This window comes from Patella vulgata, chromosome 4, assembly GCF_932274485.2.
Source record: "Patella vulgata chromosome 4, xgPatVulg1.2, whole genome shotgun sequence".
NCBI classification, from domain to species: Eukaryota; Metazoa; Mollusca; class Gastropoda; family Patellidae; genus Patella; species Patella vulgata.
This window is the reverse complement of record NC_065882.2, coordinates 32,327,578-32,345,355: the sequence shown is the minus strand read 5'-3', so window position 1 is coordinate 32,345,355 and position 17,778 is coordinate 32,327,578. Positions and strand designations below refer to the sequence as shown.

At 36.1% G+C, this 17,778-nt stretch overlaps 1 pseudogene; it reads right to left on the bottom strand.

The window, feature by feature from the left end:
- Positions 1-2,762: 2,762 nt before the first annotated feature.
- LOC130012384 (uncharacterized) lies at positions 2,763-7,226 on the bottom strand (annotated as a pseudogene).
- Between the last annotated feature and the right edge of the window lie 10,552 nt (positions 7,227-17,778).

The window sequence follows — 17,778 nt, the reverse complement described above, 5'->3', positions numbered from 1 at the left end:
TCTGATATTAACTTTAGCCTCTAGAGCGCTCACAAGCAATTGTGGATGCCGGACCGACGGACGGAGGCGACGACAATATGGGCGTATAAAAATCAAAAACATCCATTTTCACTTTTGACTGTATTTCTTTGCCAGTGAAATTGGGCCGTCAGATAAGCTGCCCATATGAACTGTTTATGTTCATGTGTAGGCAATTGGCCTGTTATTAATATACACTGGTTACCTCTAATAAAAACAGCAGCGCTTTTCCGCAGTTTTGTATTGTTTCTGAATATCCCCTACTTTTTTTGAAGAGTATATAAAGATATATTTTAAGTTTTAGAATCGGATAAAAATTGTGACCCTTAGAGGGTCCACAACCTTTGTAGCGGCCATTTTGTCGGGCAGTTTCATTTCGATTTCGTGAAATTCAAATTCAACCTTCATTAAGGTGGAATGGTGAAATATTTAAACGTTTTTTAAAATCAGAAAAAAAAATTGTGACCTCTAGAGAATCCGCAAGCTAAAAATACGATTTTTCGAACAATCAGGAGCCATAATCCAGGCAGTTACGTTAAGATATAGCCCTGTCCCATAAGGTATGAATATTATCTCCCTTTACGTTACTCTTTACTAATAAAAGATAACAAATCTTGACGTCAAAGAATTTTATGACTTCCAGAGTTGTTTAGGCCTGCCATAATGGACGCCAAATCACCGAAAAATCGTCATTATTGTACTGTTTGTTCAAATTATCGAGGGAAAAACCAAAATGGTCGCTCAGTTACGTTGCATAGGTTTCCAATGAACGATAAAATCAGAACAGCTTGGATACGAAGAATTAAATTGATAAAGAAAGGCTACAAATATAATGACACTCAACGTCTTTGTTCGGAGCACTTTGTTGGTGGAATGTACGAGCGAAATGTTGTCCCGTCGGTGTTCGGCGAAAAAATCTTCCAAACTAACAGGGTATGAACCGTTTCGAATATTTGTTTAAAATTTACTGTAGTATTTTGTAAAAATTAAAACCTAGGCTATTGCAGTATAGACCCCTTTTGATGTCCCCCCTCAAAACTGATTCAATCAATCAATCAATGTGCGGGGGTCAAAACAAGCTTAATATCAACAGTATAATAAAATGATTTTAGGCCTACGGAATATGGATAATCTGACATTTCTTACTACATTAGGCCTACCCGGTACTCGTTTCGTCTGCCCACTTGACAATGAAAAATAAATATCATTAGCTTAGGCCTATATTCAATTGCATTCAAGTTCCAGTCCCCTTGAGATGAAAGGAGTTTTTCGATGCCACAGCCATTGCTTATCGATACCAGACATGCTGGTATATCTTCACCCCCCCCCCCCTCCCAATATCACCTTATGGCCTATTATATTTCTAATATATTTTCATGAAATTGTTTAGTTTGCTCTTGGCGCTAAATGGCCAGAATGCAACTGTTGATAATTTATGTGGCCCTGTCTTTCGGCGGCAATTTCATTGCTTAATAATTTCTCCATATATTTACTTTAGGTAGACGATATCGCACCTGTCGCAGAACCTGAACGTGAACCAATAGAACCTCTAGCATGCCCCATCGATGCAGATGAGTATGCATTAGTGCAGGAGAATTTTAAGACATCATTCTCCACAGAAGAATCTTCTGTACACCTGCATGACTATTGCGGACCTGTAAAAGAAACTTCTGTTTCAAAGGCAGTTAATAAATCAGAGCAGACTGATGTAGCTACTACCAACGAATCATTGACTCAAACTTACAGTGACAAACTGATGCTAAAAATTTCATCTGATGCTTGTACCCAGACTGAGTTTTATAACAATTTTACATATGCCAATCCACTGATAAGTGATATTAAAAAGCAAACCACAGATGCCGAAACTCGGTGTACTAGACCAGTTTATACACATGAAGATGTCAAAAATGATCAAAAATGTATGTTTTATACTGGAATACCAAATAAAAAACTATTCGAAACATTGTTTGATGAGATGACCGACGCGCAGGAGCAAACAACACGAAACGAACACAGCTCTGGAGGCAGTTCAGGAAGACCACGTAGTCTGCGGCTGATAGACGAGTTTTTCCTTGTGCTCATGCGATTAAGACTAGGTTTGTTTTTGGAGGATATAGCAGACAGATTTTGTATTTCAAAATCGACATGTGGTGTTATTTGCGATAGGTGGATTAATTATTTACATGTAAAACTGGCTTTTTTGACATGTTGGCAATCACGTGCTGTGGTAGATAAGTTTATGCCAAATAAGTTCAAGCGCAAGTATCCAAATTGTCGAGTAATAATAGACTGTACAGAACTGTTTACAGAAACGCCCCAATCTCTGAAAAATAAATCTTTGCTGTATTCAAGCTATAAATCACATATGACATATAAAGCTCTTCTCGGAATAAGCCCCAGTGGAAACATATCATTTGCCTCTGATCTTTGGTCCAGGGGTATAAGTGACAAGCAAATTACTAAAAGATCTGGTATATTAGGTCGATGTGAGGCTGGCGATGCTATCATGGCAGACAAGGGCTTCCTAATAAATGACTTGACCACGCCTCTTGGCATTGATTTGATAATACCACCCTTCAAAACAAAGCGATTTTCAAGGAGGGAACTTGAGGAAACAAGACGTATAGCTAATCTACACATTGATGTCGAACGTGCGATGGAAAGGGTAAAAAATTTCAGAATTTTACGTGGTATACCAATAACCTTGGCCCATTGTGTGTCGAAACTGTGGAAAATATGTGTGCATTTGTCGAATCTCCAACCTCCACTTGTACAGGATGATATGCAAGAGGATTAAATGATGACCTGTCCTTTATTATTAATAGCCCTTATTACTTATTTTTGAGACTCTGTATTATCTGGGACTGCTTCTTTTAATAATATACATGTATCTTACATTTTAAAGGGGGATAAGGCAATCTTGACTTTATCAAAAGTCAAAACATTTACATAATCAGACCAAAGGTAAAAATACACAATTTTATCGATTATTATTAATAAATCGAATATATTAAGAAATCTTAGTTACTTTTTCATTTCTTGTTGGTATGCAATATTAATAGAAGAGAGGTTTTCCTCGCTTCACTCTTCGCGAGAAAAGTTCTGGCAAAATGAAATCTATATAAAATAAATTAACATGGTCAAGGCAGTGTTCCCAAAATAGAGCATCAAACTCGATCCTTTCTTTGTGATAATCTTTTAAGGTCCACAAAATGAAATCACACCATTTTGTTTTTGTAATTGCCATTTGTGTCTGCACCTGATAATAATAAGAATGATTTTTTTAAAGTTTCAACTGTCAATTTTCATATTTACAATAAAACTGTGGGTCCTTTGCGACTTCCTCTAATGTGGAAAATCGCCATTTATAAGGGCATTTAATTTCTATCACCCCTTAAACTACACTGTCAATTATTACTAGGCCATCCGGACTTGCTCCCAGGTGTGGATACTCCTTGCAGACACATAATCCACACAACTGCACAATTAAATTGGGGTACTTTTCCTTCATATCTTTGCAGTATTTAAGTCTGGCTGCAGACTCATGGTCACGTCCCCATTTTACAATTTTATTGTCAAAAGGGCAATAATCCAGTACGTTTTTAATAAGAGATGTAGCCTCATTTGTTTGTCGACATTTGCAAACAGTCCCGAAATTAGAAGCTATTATTCTGCCATGTCTTGCAATACGCCATGTTTTATTATTTTGTTGGCCACGTGTCATTTTTTCTATTCGGTTACAAGCATCTTGATTTAAAGATAATGTTTCATAGTAGCTCTTAAAGAAGTTAACACATTTGTCACTTTTCAAGTCACAAGTGTCTGCAAAATTAAAGTCAATTTTATGCAGTGGTGGCAGTAACACTTTCGGATTTAATCTTGGCACCGAATCTTCCCGTGTGAGTAGCCAAGCAGCATGAGGCGCACATATCCGTAACTTGTCTGCAAAAGACTCTAGGTTAATTGCAGTAACCGGTGGCCTTTTAGCGGCATTTTCCAATTTGTTTTTATCTTCGACTTTTTCGACTGTTTCATTGTCTGTCCACTTGTGTTTTTTAAATATTATATTCTGTGACCTTTGGGGACTGAGCTTGCGCTTCCGAGGCTGGTTCCATTTGCATTCCTTCGATGTTGATGCATCAAGTCCATCGGTCTTTTTGTCCGAAATGTCCACCAAGCCGTGCAAAAATACTGCAATGTGATTACAAGATTCTCCTTCTCTAAAATTAGAAAAAATATTGTTTAGTTTTTTTTTAAAGGAAAAAAAAGGTTGACAACAACATACAAATGAATGTTGTTTGGGTACGACTTAACCACTGTTGGGTACGACTTAACTACTGGACTGGGTATGACTTGGTTTTGGTACGAGTTAACTGCACCACCAAACAAACAATAGATATAACTGATTAATTCATTAGTTCTATTGAGTAATTAAAACCGACACATATTTATGATGTGTACTCTAGTCAATCTAAATGCAGAAAAGGGCACCTTAATTACTTATAATATTTATTAATATGATTTTACTTAAATAGTAATGAATAAATTTAAATTCACATACCCAGCACTACAGTCACAGCCAGCAGCATGGACGTGTCCAGTTACTTTTGCCATGCAAATCCATACAGAATAATCTGGTTTCTGTGTCACTGTCTGTGTTGGCAGGGATGGAATAACCTTTGCTTTCACATAGCAGTGTGAATTGTCATGTGAAATGTCATTGTAACACACAGAATGTACATGTCCATCTTCATAAAATACCTTCGCCTTCAACTGGCGTTTTGCATTATTTGGTCCTAAGTCGAGCGTTCTCCGTTTGCTCAAAACCATATAATTATAAAGGTCACTGTTATTTATCTTAGGAATATGTCTTGTATCAGTATCAAAACCTCTCCGAGTGGTGAAATTAACCTTTCCAGACGCTTTTGATGTCCTCTGTTTTCGTCTTCTAAACGCAACTCCTCTAACGGTCTTTTCTTCAAAGAATTTGCGCCTACCGCTCGCTTAACTAACTCGGCTTTTGTCCCTGTCACGTACTCTCCACGGTTGCGCAGGTAACTTTTCAATTAATTCACAGTTAAAAGGTCAAATTCAAGTTTACTCAGTTCCGGTGAATGATTTTCATTGTTTGACGCCATGACACCTAGTTGACAATACTCTACGGAAGTGGCGTCATTTACAGTTACTCAGGGGAGATAATTTTGCCCAGGGGAGATAAGACCTTATAGGACAGGGCTATACGCGATTAACAAAAGGAACCAAGATCTTAGTGTGTAATGATGATATATTCACGTTTTTTTTTAATCGAATAAAAATTGGTGACCTCTACATGGATGGCAAGCTAAAAACGTGATTTTTTGTACATTCAAGGGCCATAATTCAGAAAGTTACGATCAGATACGCGCGAATATCAAAAGGAACCAAGATCTTTGGGTTATAAACATGTATTATCAACTCTCATCAAAATCGGATAAAAATTGTTTCCTCTAGAGGGTCCACAAGCTTGATATAACAGATGCTATACACTATTTGCGTTCGAGGGGCGGCCATTTTGTCAGGCAGTTTTGGTCCGATTTTCATGAAGTTCAAACTCAACCTTTATTACCGTGTAACGGTGATATAATCAACCGGTTTTATAAATTGGAAAACAATTGTGACCTCCAGAGGGACCACAAGCCAAAAAAGGAGCCATAATTCAGGAAGTTACGATCTGATATGCGCAAATATCGAAAGGAACCATGATCTTTGGGTTATAAACATGCATTTCAAGTTTCATCAAAATCAGTTTAAAATTAATTGTGACCTCTATAGGATCCAAAAGCTAAAAACATGATATTTCGTACAATCAGGGGCCATAATCCATGAAGTTTCGATCTGATACATGCCAATATCGGAAGCAAGCGAGATCTTTTGGATATAAACCTATATTTCAAGTTTCGTCAAAATCGGATAAGAACTGTGACCTGTAGAGTGTCCACAAACAATTGTGGACGGATGGACAGGGGCGACGACAATATTCGTCCACATGAAAATGTGGGCGTATGAAAAAGACAATTTCCAAACATGGCTAAGATTGACCTCTGCTATGTAACTATAAAATTTTACGGCCTGTTCAGAATAATGCTCACGTATAGAAGCTTGATTGGTGTGAAAGATTTGTATACATATAGTTGTCAATAGATTACACTGAGTGTTATGTTGATAATTAATGATGAATGTCTGGTAGTAGAACAATAAAAGTTAATTGTTATATGGGAATCTTATCAGTGAGGTCAAGCGGTTCATTCTTAGTCGTTAATCATTTGAAAAACACATGTATTGTCCATGAGTCATAGAATTTTTTCAGAACAAAGTCGATTTACTTTTATTACAGCCACACACAGTGTAAATGAGATAACTATAATCTTCGATAAGATAGGTTGCCAGGCAACGAAACGTACGCCCACAGCAGCTAAATCGTCCAGGCAGTCAACAAGAGTTGTCGGATATTTTTAATTTTTTCGGTAATGAAACATTTATAATACACTAAAATCTGATTAAGAGTAACAACTCATTAAGTAATTATCAGAAAACCATTAAAATTTGTTTGGTTTTTATAAAGTTCTGCCCCATGCTAACGTTTAGTATACAAAACTTTTAATATCATGGATTTAGCTGTTCAAGATTTTTCAAAGAGATCAAGGGCCATAACTCTGGCATAATTATCGGAAATCGCTGAAAATCAATAGGTTTCTTCGTCTCATGGCCTTAAACACTGTGAATAAATTTAAAATCAATCGGATATTAACTTTGGCCTCTAGAGTGTCCCCAAGATTTTTTTGAAGTTATCAAGGGCCATAACTCTGGCAGTAATTATCGGAAATCGCTGAAAATCAATAGGATTCTTCGTCTCATGACCTTAAACACTGTGTATAAATTTAAAATAGTGATGGTCCGATAATTTGTTTGAACATCGGTAATTGGCCAATAAGTCGCCTATCGGAAGAAATCAGTATCGACCAATAGATGGCCATTTTGCCGATACTTGAGTTGCCGATATCTGTTCAAAACGACTCGGTAATTACCTTTAAAGTATTATCTGAGTTGTGAACAAATCATTATTTTGCTTGACACATGGTGCATCTAAATAGCCACACGTGCACATTGCTATTTAGACGTACCGCTAATACAAGACTCTGATAGTCATAGGGGACGTAAAAAGGAAAGAATAAAGAGTAAAATATCCTTACCGGTCTCCGTTATATAAATAGCCACGTGCACGGCAACCGTAATAAGAGTTTTCTTTCGGTTGCCGTGTGTGTTGCTATTTAGACGTACCAGTAATACACGACTCATAGGGGCTGTAAAAAGGACAGAATAAACAGTACAAAATCATTACTGGTCTCCGATATTTTTTAAATCCTCATTCACACACTGTTTGAAAATTTGGTTCCCTCAATCCGATTTTTGAGAATGCCATTTCTGCGCATGTGCAGACAGATATTACTGTACAACAGTCCACCTGATAAACCTTTGATTGGAATAGGGAATAAGCCAATTGCATTAATCATTATGATCAAAGTCATAGAATTGGAGAACACAGTCAGTACATCGCAGAGACATTCCATCTTCTAGAGTAGATGCCTATAAAAATTTAGAAATAATTTAGTGATTTGTATTGTTATGCTAGGCTACTTTAAAAATTTAGACATAATTTGTATCAATAAATAAGAACTTATAATATAGATCATACTACCAACAAATGTGTTTCCATTAGATGGTTTTATTTTTAACTATAGTTCTAGAAATGGCGGGAGAATGATTGCCACTGTTGACAAGCATGGTCAGGAAGCTATCGCTTTGATGTTTCATTCATTACTGCATGAACCATTCCAACATCTATTATTGACATACAGGTGCCGATCACTCTAAGGAACTATATCGTAATCAACACTTAAAATATGATAATCTGGACTTTATTCATTAATGATACAGCAAATAATTAAGTTCGTAATAGATGGACTGTATTTGTGATTGCGTAGGAAGCGTGACCTGTGTTTGATCATGAGGTAAAATAGAACCATGCGTTTCCCGACTAACAATGACATATATCTACATAGATTATCATGCCATTCGAGGCATTTCAATGTGTAATAGTTTTATATCCACGACTATCAGTAACTGTATCGGCCGATATATTTCACAGTCATTATCTGATATCGAGGTGCCATATCGGACCATCACTAATTTAAAGTCAATCGGATATTAACTTTAGCCTCTAGAGCGACCACAAGATTTTGTGAAGTGATCAAGGGCCATAACTCTGGCATAATTATCAGAAATCGCTGAAAATCAATAGGCTTCTTCGTCTCATGGCCTTAAACACTGTGTATAAATTTAAAGTCAATCGCAGTCCTTCACATTTAAGGTGTGCTTTCGCTCTTGTGCCTCCCGACGAACCTCAACTTATCTTCGGGGGAGTCATTAAATACGCCCGCTAATTAGCTAAATCGCTCTCCTAAATATTGAGATTCATAAACTATCTTACTTTCAGTTTTTGTTTATTTTTAAAACTGCATATATTAGAGTATAATGACCTCCTCCTCGAGCCATGAGCGTTTCCATGGTAAAACTAGGGCTGCCATAATTATTCATCAAACATATTGAATGCTAATGTAGGGCTCGTTTTAATTGGATAGCAGTCTAAAACCAGCCAATAGAATATGATATGTTACTTGACAGCCTAATAATATGTCGCCGGATGTTGATGGAGAATATCCGTGGGAATGACAGATAATAATAACATTACGTTGTTTAAAATGTTTTCATGTACGGCTTGTCTCATTGGCAATGCATTGATTATCGCTATCAATATGTCTGGAGATGGTCAAAACAGCCAAATATGCAACATTTTAAAATTGGAATTACTGGAGGGCAAATAGCCACGGAGGGAGACAAAAATGGGTTTGTAAAATTGTAAAATTGGTTTGGTCGTTCTTAGTGCAAATTCTGCACTAAGAAGCACACTGACAAACTGATCAAACTAACGAAAATTTGTGAAACATATGAATGGCATAATAAAGAGAATATGAGACAAAACTAAAGTATATAAATACAATGTAGAATTACGCTTGCAATATAATTAATTAGTTTTTTTTTTTACAGGAACTTTTTTCTCAATTTTTAAATTGGCAAGTGTTTTTTAGAGCTCCCGCACCATTTCGTAAACGTGAAGGACTGCAATCGGATATTAACTTTAGACTCTAGAGCATCCACAAGATTTTTTGAAGTGATCAAGGGCCATAACTCTGGCAGTAATAATCAGAAATCGCTGAAAATCAATAGGCTTCTTCGTCTCATGGCCTTAACACTGTACGGTATATAAATTTAAAGTCAATCGGATATTAACTTTAGCCTCTAGAGCGTCCACAATTGCAGTCCACAGACCGACGGATGGACGGACGGGGGCGACGACAATATACTAACTAATTTCAATGTGGGCGTATAAAGATAAGTTGCCAGGCAACAAAACACACCCCCCACAGCAGCTAAATCGTCCAGGCGGTCGACAAGGGTTGTCGCATATTTATTCCTTTGTAGGTAATTGGGGGCCTTTACAAGACAGTTCCATACAAGGTTCTACAAACTAAAACAAGGGTTTCAACTCTGGAAGTAATTTACAGAAACTGTTGAAATTTGACAGGCTTTTTCGTTTTACTAATCTAAATAATGCATATAAATATTATACAGATCAGATGATCACTTTTGTCATTCAAACGTTCACAAGGTTCACAACCGCCATACTCTAGAAATTATTGACGAAAATTGCTGAAATTCAATAGACCTCGGTTTCACAAATTTAACTTTCATCAATCGAGCATTAACAAGGTTGAACAAAGTGAAACAAGGGTCATAACTCTAGAAGTAAAAAAAAGAAATTGCGGAAATTCAATAGGATTCTTCTCTTTACTAATTTAAATGACGCATGTAAATTTCATATAGATCTGCAGATAACTTTTGATGTTAGAGCATTCACAAAGTTCAATAAAGTGAAACAAGGGCCATAACTCTAGGCGTAAAAAACAGAAATTTGCTGAAATTCAATAGGCTTCTTATTTCACTAATTTAAATAATGCATATAAATTTCAGAAAGATCGGATGATAACTTTTGGTGTTAGAGCGTTCACAAGGTTTAATAAAGTGAAACAAGGGCCATAACCCTAGACGTAATAAACGGACGGGGCCACAGCAATATACGTCCACATTTCCATGTGGGCGTATAAAACGGCAAGCAGATATGAAGTACTGTGCTTCAATTCCAACCAACTGTTGTATTAAATAAACACAGCATAGAAATGCCGTAAATCCTCAAAGTGTTGGGAGAAAAATGCATTCAAATTTTTTTACAACGGTATTGGCGATTGTAGAAATAAGACCTGAAGATTAGAAAACTTGCTTACCGAAAAATTAAGAAAATTACATATTCCAATGGTATTTTATAGCAATAATCCAATATTGAAAATTCATGTAGCAATATTTATACTTTACATGCCACTTAATTATCGTGCAGATTTTTCTTTTGTTAAGCACGACAATATTCTAGGGGGCGCTAGTGTTGCTTGCTGTCAAATTAGTCTGATATTAGGTATTAGTTATTCATTATTAGGATTTGCGTCACAATTCTATGCCCCTTTTTTAATTTGGGGACTTTTTTAGTCTTCAATTCACGTCATTTTTGATGAATTGGTATGATTGCCACATGATAAATTTGTGCATGAGCTAAAAAAATAAAGATATACTCTAGCAAGCACCATTCATCAGTTTTTCAAAATATTTCTAGCACAGTGGCAGGCTCAGTTGCATCTGGTTGTGAGGAATAAATAAACAGATCAGTGGGTATTGTGAACTTACTAGACCAATAGGCCTACACTGTGATGAATGTCATTTTTCTATGCTTTTAATTGTATTATTTTGTTTCAAATTATTCGCTAATTATTTTTGTAAAATTTCCATTCCAAATTTTGTATAGTACCAGTTGTGTCAACACGAGAGATTTCTGGCGAGAGTGAAGCTGGGAAGGAAAGAAAGATGTATATTTGATAATTTAATGGGGAATGAGGTATTAATTGTATCGAAAGTCAAAGTATAGCATTTTATTTATATGATGGATAAGCTTTTAATATATGTCAATTAGTAATTTAGTGGAAATATGCATTGTTCCAAGTTTTCTATCTTGGTGTGGTCGGTGGCGGTGTCGACCCTACTTGACCTCCTTTTGCTCTGGTCATTCCTAAGGCTCGTTTTAACCGTGGTATATGTTATTTTACATGTAACTACTGATTTACATTGTTATAATTATGTCAAACTTGTAATTTAATTATTTCCTTTAAATAGGCCTATTCATATAAATTATACTGATTTTCACCAAGGCTGTGAAATTCAGTATCCCCTCCCTTGGATAGAAATGTCTGACAGAATGAATGCAGGCCTCGATATAGTAGGCGATCGCCTGGACGAGATTTCAGGAGAACGATAATTTGATCTCCCCGGTTATGTCGGGTGATCGTTAAAAAGTTTATGGGGAACACCAATTTAAATCGGCTTAGCAAAACTGTGGCCATTCAACTCGCGCAGAATAGTGTTGACTAGTTTGATGCTTTCTATAACCAAATAAAAGACGTCCTGATGTCTGTTATTATGCAAGATGCCCCGGCTCAGGGAATATGATAAGCGGTATCGCACCGCAGTTTGTTAAACAAAAACAACGTAAGTGCGAATCAAATATTAATTTGATTAGCAGAAATTTATCAAATTTAAGGGAATCTGCGAATCGAAGTTTCTTGTCCTAAATTAAGTGTGGAAAAATGTTGAACAAACGTGATTTACTGTTCCCGTGATTTACCGTTCGCCTGCGTATGGACATTTTAATCCCTTTGATGTCGGTTGACGAAATTAAAAGTAGTTCACGATCTAATGAAGTAATAAGTACAGACCTTATATTTGATAATCCGGTAAATATACAAGCTTGATAATTATTCACCAAACAGTAATTTTTATCTGTAACCATTTCCCTGCGTAAGAATTGACCATGTGTTCCCATCAGGCAACCTATTTGTCATCACGCAACATTTTAATCATTTTCCATTCACTGAACAACAAAATATTCCGTAATCTATCATCATACGAAAAATGTATCCACCCAAATCGCGCACTGTTTTTAGCTATACGCATCAGTTTAATTCTAATTCGTTGAACAAAATACTTCGCAACTAAAATGGCCTTGGTTCATTTTGGCAGGAAAAAGGGTCACGTGGATAAATAACAACAACATGGCGACAATGCGTGCATTGCATACGGATGTCGATGCTACAATGGAATTTTAAAATACCGTTTTGTAATGAAGACAGTCAATGTTTCGACAGTTATTTTGCTTTCATTTTCTGCCGTTTAAATGAAGACACGTAATTCTGGAGGAATATTACTGGCGTAAATGTGAAGCAGGTAGCCTACGATCGTACGGGTCGGTACGCTTTCACTCTATCGTCTTACGAAAACACCTACTTTTCTAGGAATATTACAGACGTAAATTGAATTGAGGTGTGCCAATTTCTTTTTTGCCTTTTGTATTCAGAACACTATATTATGCTAAATAGGCTAACATAAAGCTAAACGTAATTTAAGCCTATTAAAGTGGAAGAAAGGCTCCTATACACACATAAACATTAATTGTAGTGTAGTCCATACCGGTAGAAATTATGGCCTACAGAAATCGTTCAATACAATACCGTGAAAATTTACTGGTTTGCTATTCAATCAAGAGGAACTGATAATCAATTTTCAAACATTCAAACATTCAAACAACATCATGCAATCTCTAGCTTTAGGTGATCGATTCAGATGATCGATTGGTCACCTGGTTGATACCTCAGGTGATCAAAAAATTGATCACCTGGACCAAAAATCAGGGGATCGATTTATTGATCACCCTGTGCCGTCTTATTTCGAGGCCTGTAATGAATGTTTAGATAATGTAAATGTTTTTGACAGAATGAATCCATAAATATTGTTAATTGTATCTTTTCAGTTTTTTACGGTGATGTAATATAGAAATATTTAGAAAGGAAGAAAAGCTGTTTTTATATTTATTGATCATCACCCGTAAACTCTACCCACTGATAAGAAAGTATTCATAAAGAGACTCGCCCAGAACAGTAAAAACTCAACCTTTCGGCTACTCAACCCATGAGTAACTATGTACAGATTGACTTGATCAATTAGTAAAATTAACTTCAAATTCCAAGAACGGCTGAAACTACTTCAACATGTCTGATAAAAAAATTGAAAAAACTGAAATAGAAAGACAGTACCTATCTTCATACAGACTACGGAAAAAAATTATGAAAAAAGTGAAAGACAATTTAGAAAATAAGTTATACACAGATCCGACAGATGTTCAACATGATAGAGAAGATTTATCAAGAGTTTTAGAGGATTTTCATCAGGCCTCCACCGAAGCGGAGAAGATCATTGAGAATGATGAGATAGAGCTATTCATACAGAAACATTTGCTAGTTGCGCATCTGAAACAAACAAAATTATAGATCAGTTAAAGACACCGACTGAAGATAAAAGGGATGCTGTATCTATTCATTCACATTCATCATTGGGCTCCAAAAGTATAACGTCATCAGAACGCAGAGCAGAACGAGCAGCCAAAGCAGCAAGACTTAAAGCAGAATTAAAATTTCCTGAAGCTGAGGCAGAAGCACAAGCAACCTTGAACAAACTCAAAATCACAAAAGAATTGGCAGTAACCCAGGCTGAAATTAATGCTTTAGACATAGACCCAGTTGAACCGCCTCAACTTCCTAACTGCTCCAAAGATATTTTAGTAACAACACTCAATCCAAATGCAACAAATTTCCAACCAGCTAAAACTGTACAATCCGGTATAAATTCACCGAATGTAATAGAAGATGACAGTATGGTTAAACTAGTCAATATCATAGCAGACAAATGTACCAAAGACTCCTTACCAAAACCTGAACCTCAATTATTTAAAGGAAACATTTTACAATATCCCTTGTAGAAAAACTTTGAATCTTTCATAAAACAGAAAACTGATAGTCCTTCTGAAAGATTATTCTATATTGGTTACTATAATGATGGAAAAGCAAAGACTGCCATGAAAGGTTATTTGTTACTTGATACAGAAGAAGCCTATTAGAAAGCAAAAGAGAAGTTAGATAAGTATGGTGATCCACTTATTGTAGCAGAAGAATATAGAAAGAGTATACGAGAATGGCCTAGAATACTACCAAATGATGGAAATGGTCTTCGAGAATTTTCAGATCATCTGCAATCTGCTCTCGCAGCAATGAAGACATACAAATACCTCAGTCCTTTAAATGACCCTGAAGAAAACCAAAAGATGTTAAGAAAACTGCCTGGATATCTTGTTTCGAGATGGAGTCGAATTGTCGATAATCAACTGAATGATGGTATTGGTGGTTATCCAGAGTTCTCAGTATTTTGTCAATTTATTAAAAAGGAAGCACGAATCAGCGGTAATCCAATTAAATCATTCCGGTCTGGGAAAGACGAAAACGAACCTCAAAGAAATCGTACCATGACAAATGAGCATGAATTTCGACAATACAGGTCACAACCAAATGAACGTAGAAATATCTCAAGAACTTTTAACTCATTTGGTCCAACTTACACCAGGCGTCGACCTAATTAGCTACTGAATTTCACCGACTTACGCCACCTGTCGACTACCTAATGTCTAGTCACTTTTCCGAACGACGACTGTTGTCGGCCTCTTTGATGTAAAGTTTTATTGATCAAGAAAGTTATCAAAAAAGGCCAATTGGCTTCCAAAAAGTAGTTATCCAATAAATATATAGTTTGAACTAATTACTGGAATCATAAAATTTGTAGGTCACATCAAAGGTTTAGGGGTTACAAAGGTCGTAAACTCGCGAGACAATTTGCCCATCGACTGCTGCTGTCGGCCTTTTTGATGTATTGTTTTATTGATCAATAAAGTTATAAGAAAAGACGATTGGCTTTCCAAAAGTAGTTATCCAATAAGCGTATAGTTTGAACTGATGATTGAAATCATAAAACATATATGTCACATCAATGGTTTCGGGGTTATAAGGTCGTGAACTCTTGAGAAAATTTGTGTCATAGGGCGCAATTTTGTACGCAAGTTTAATATTTTCACGCTGGTTCATCTAATAATTTCTTTGCTATGGAAAGTGATCCCGATTCAGAATTTGAAGGAATTTTATCAAAGGATATTTATTTACATGTGAATATTAATCTCAGTAATGGCAAATCTTCCGGGGAAAGTGATTTTTCCGATATATGAAACAGAGAAGAAGATATACGTGATATACAGCGTATCAAAAATGGCAGCCACTCTTCGTCGAATTGTAGTATCCCAGCGCTCACTCTTTTAATAATTTCTTCGCTATGGAAAGTGATTCCGAATCAGAATTTGTAGGATTTTTATCAAAGGGTATTTTAGAAGTGAATATTAATCAAAATTGTCGGCCCGTGGTCAGCGAATACAATACCGACTTTGTTCAGCAAACTAAGTTAACTACAGTGATTTTTTCAACATTTTTAGGACATTCAAATGAGGATAAAAATAGTTTAATTTGCTCATTGTAGTAAATCTTGCACATTTTGATCGTCAATTAAACGAATGCCTTACGGAAGCATGCTATGACCTGTTGTACAATGTGCGTGTGCTAAACATTGTTGAATTTAAATAAAGAATAACTTTGTTGTTACTTTGTATTAGTGCTTAAAAGTTAGACCATTTTGATGCCCAATTACAGTGGACTCTGTGACATCCGATCTCTGATCATGATTTTCATGTCCCGATTTATTTCCATATTACTTCAGCCAAAAAATCGTTGGTAAATCCGAATTCTGTATGTTCCGGATTCCGAAATCAATCAGCCGTCCCGTCACATAATTTCCATTGAATCGACACCGTATAATCCGTACTTCAAACGGTGGGTGTAAGCATCCAATTATCGGTGAGATTAAAACTCAATGGGTGTGAAGTCAGAAAAGATTAACAAGTAATCACCAATCAATTATCGTTGAGATTAAAACTGTGTTGATTACTTTGATCGGTAAAGCAGTGAACCCGAGTTGTTTTAAGGGAGTGGACAAGATCTACCTGCCAGTCAATTGGTCGGCCAATCCCAAAGCTTGGATGACAGGTGCCGTTTACTTTGATTGGCTTGAAAAACTGGACATAGAACGACAGATTATAAATGACTATTGACTGAAGACGGGGACGATGAAGAATATACATTAACGACAGACTTGACCTATTCAAAATTCCTACGCATGCTCAACGACATTAAACACTTTGCACAGATTAAGGACGAAAAGATGATCGCAACAATTCATTTGTTAGAAGATGTTGCCCAGGACTCCGCCTTACGATATGCTTCTGGTAATCTTAACTAAGCAAACTACTTTAAACGATTACATGCATTGATATTTATAAATATATTGTACGCATGCATTGATATTACATGTAAACGATTTATGAATATATTGTACGCATGCATTGTTATTGTTAATTATTTAATATAATACAATTTTGAAAGTACACAAAAGTTTATAATTAATAAATGAATAGCATTCTGGTGATTCGAAGCTACAATATAAAAATACTTCCGGTTTTCGAAGTTACAGTATTTCCGGTTTTGGAGAAAACTCGGTATTCCGAAACGCTGTGTGATCCGAATTATTTTAACGATCCCGCACGATGTCGGATGTGACAGAGTCCACTGTATATATCTTCATTTGAATATATGAACATTTTTTGACCGGAATAATAGTTTGTGGGTTATTTTGTGTTCTCTGCAATATATTGGATTAATGGATAATCCTTTAATTAGCTCCAGGGAGAGAAGCTATTGTCTAGTTAATTGGCTTAGGGAGAGACAGTAGTAGATAATGAATTAAGTCTAGGGGTCAATGAGTTAATACTGCCTCGAATGAAATACATAGGCCAAGTTCAGCTAGCCAAGACTCAGAGAAAGAAGATAGATCTTTGAAATGTCATCTATGCAAGAAAAAACATCAATGAATGTCCTGACTTCTTAAGGATGCCATATCTAGAAAGATTTAAATATTGTCAACAGGAATCTTTATGTAGGGGTTGTCTAACATGGGGACATATGCGAATGGACTGCCGAAGGAAAAGAGTTTGTACCATATGTAAAAGATTCCACCCAACAGCGATGCACGACAATGACTATAAACCTTATAGACAGAATGAAAATTCAAATCGGTGAACTGATGGATTTAAATTCTCAAAGTCAGAAGAAACTACCCCAATGAAGGCTGATTCAATAAAGAAAACTACAGTAGTCAACAAAATTGTTAGAAATCCAACTCACTCACATTCCCAGTTGGTACCAGTAAAACTTAAAACATGAAAATAATACTAACCATGATGAATTGATTGTTTGTGTAATTGATGAACAATCAGACGCCTGTTTTATTGATGAACAACTGAACTAGGTGTAGAGGGCCCAAATGTTGATCTAGAGTTATCTACAATGCATGGAACACAGACTATTTCCAGCAAAAGAATTTCTGGACTTTCTGTCACCGGTTTATTTGAGAATGCAGAAATCAAACTTCTAATCACCTATGTTCGTCCAATGATATCAGCACACGAGAGCCAGATTCCCAGACAGGAAACTGCAATGAAGTATGATCATCTTAAACAGATTG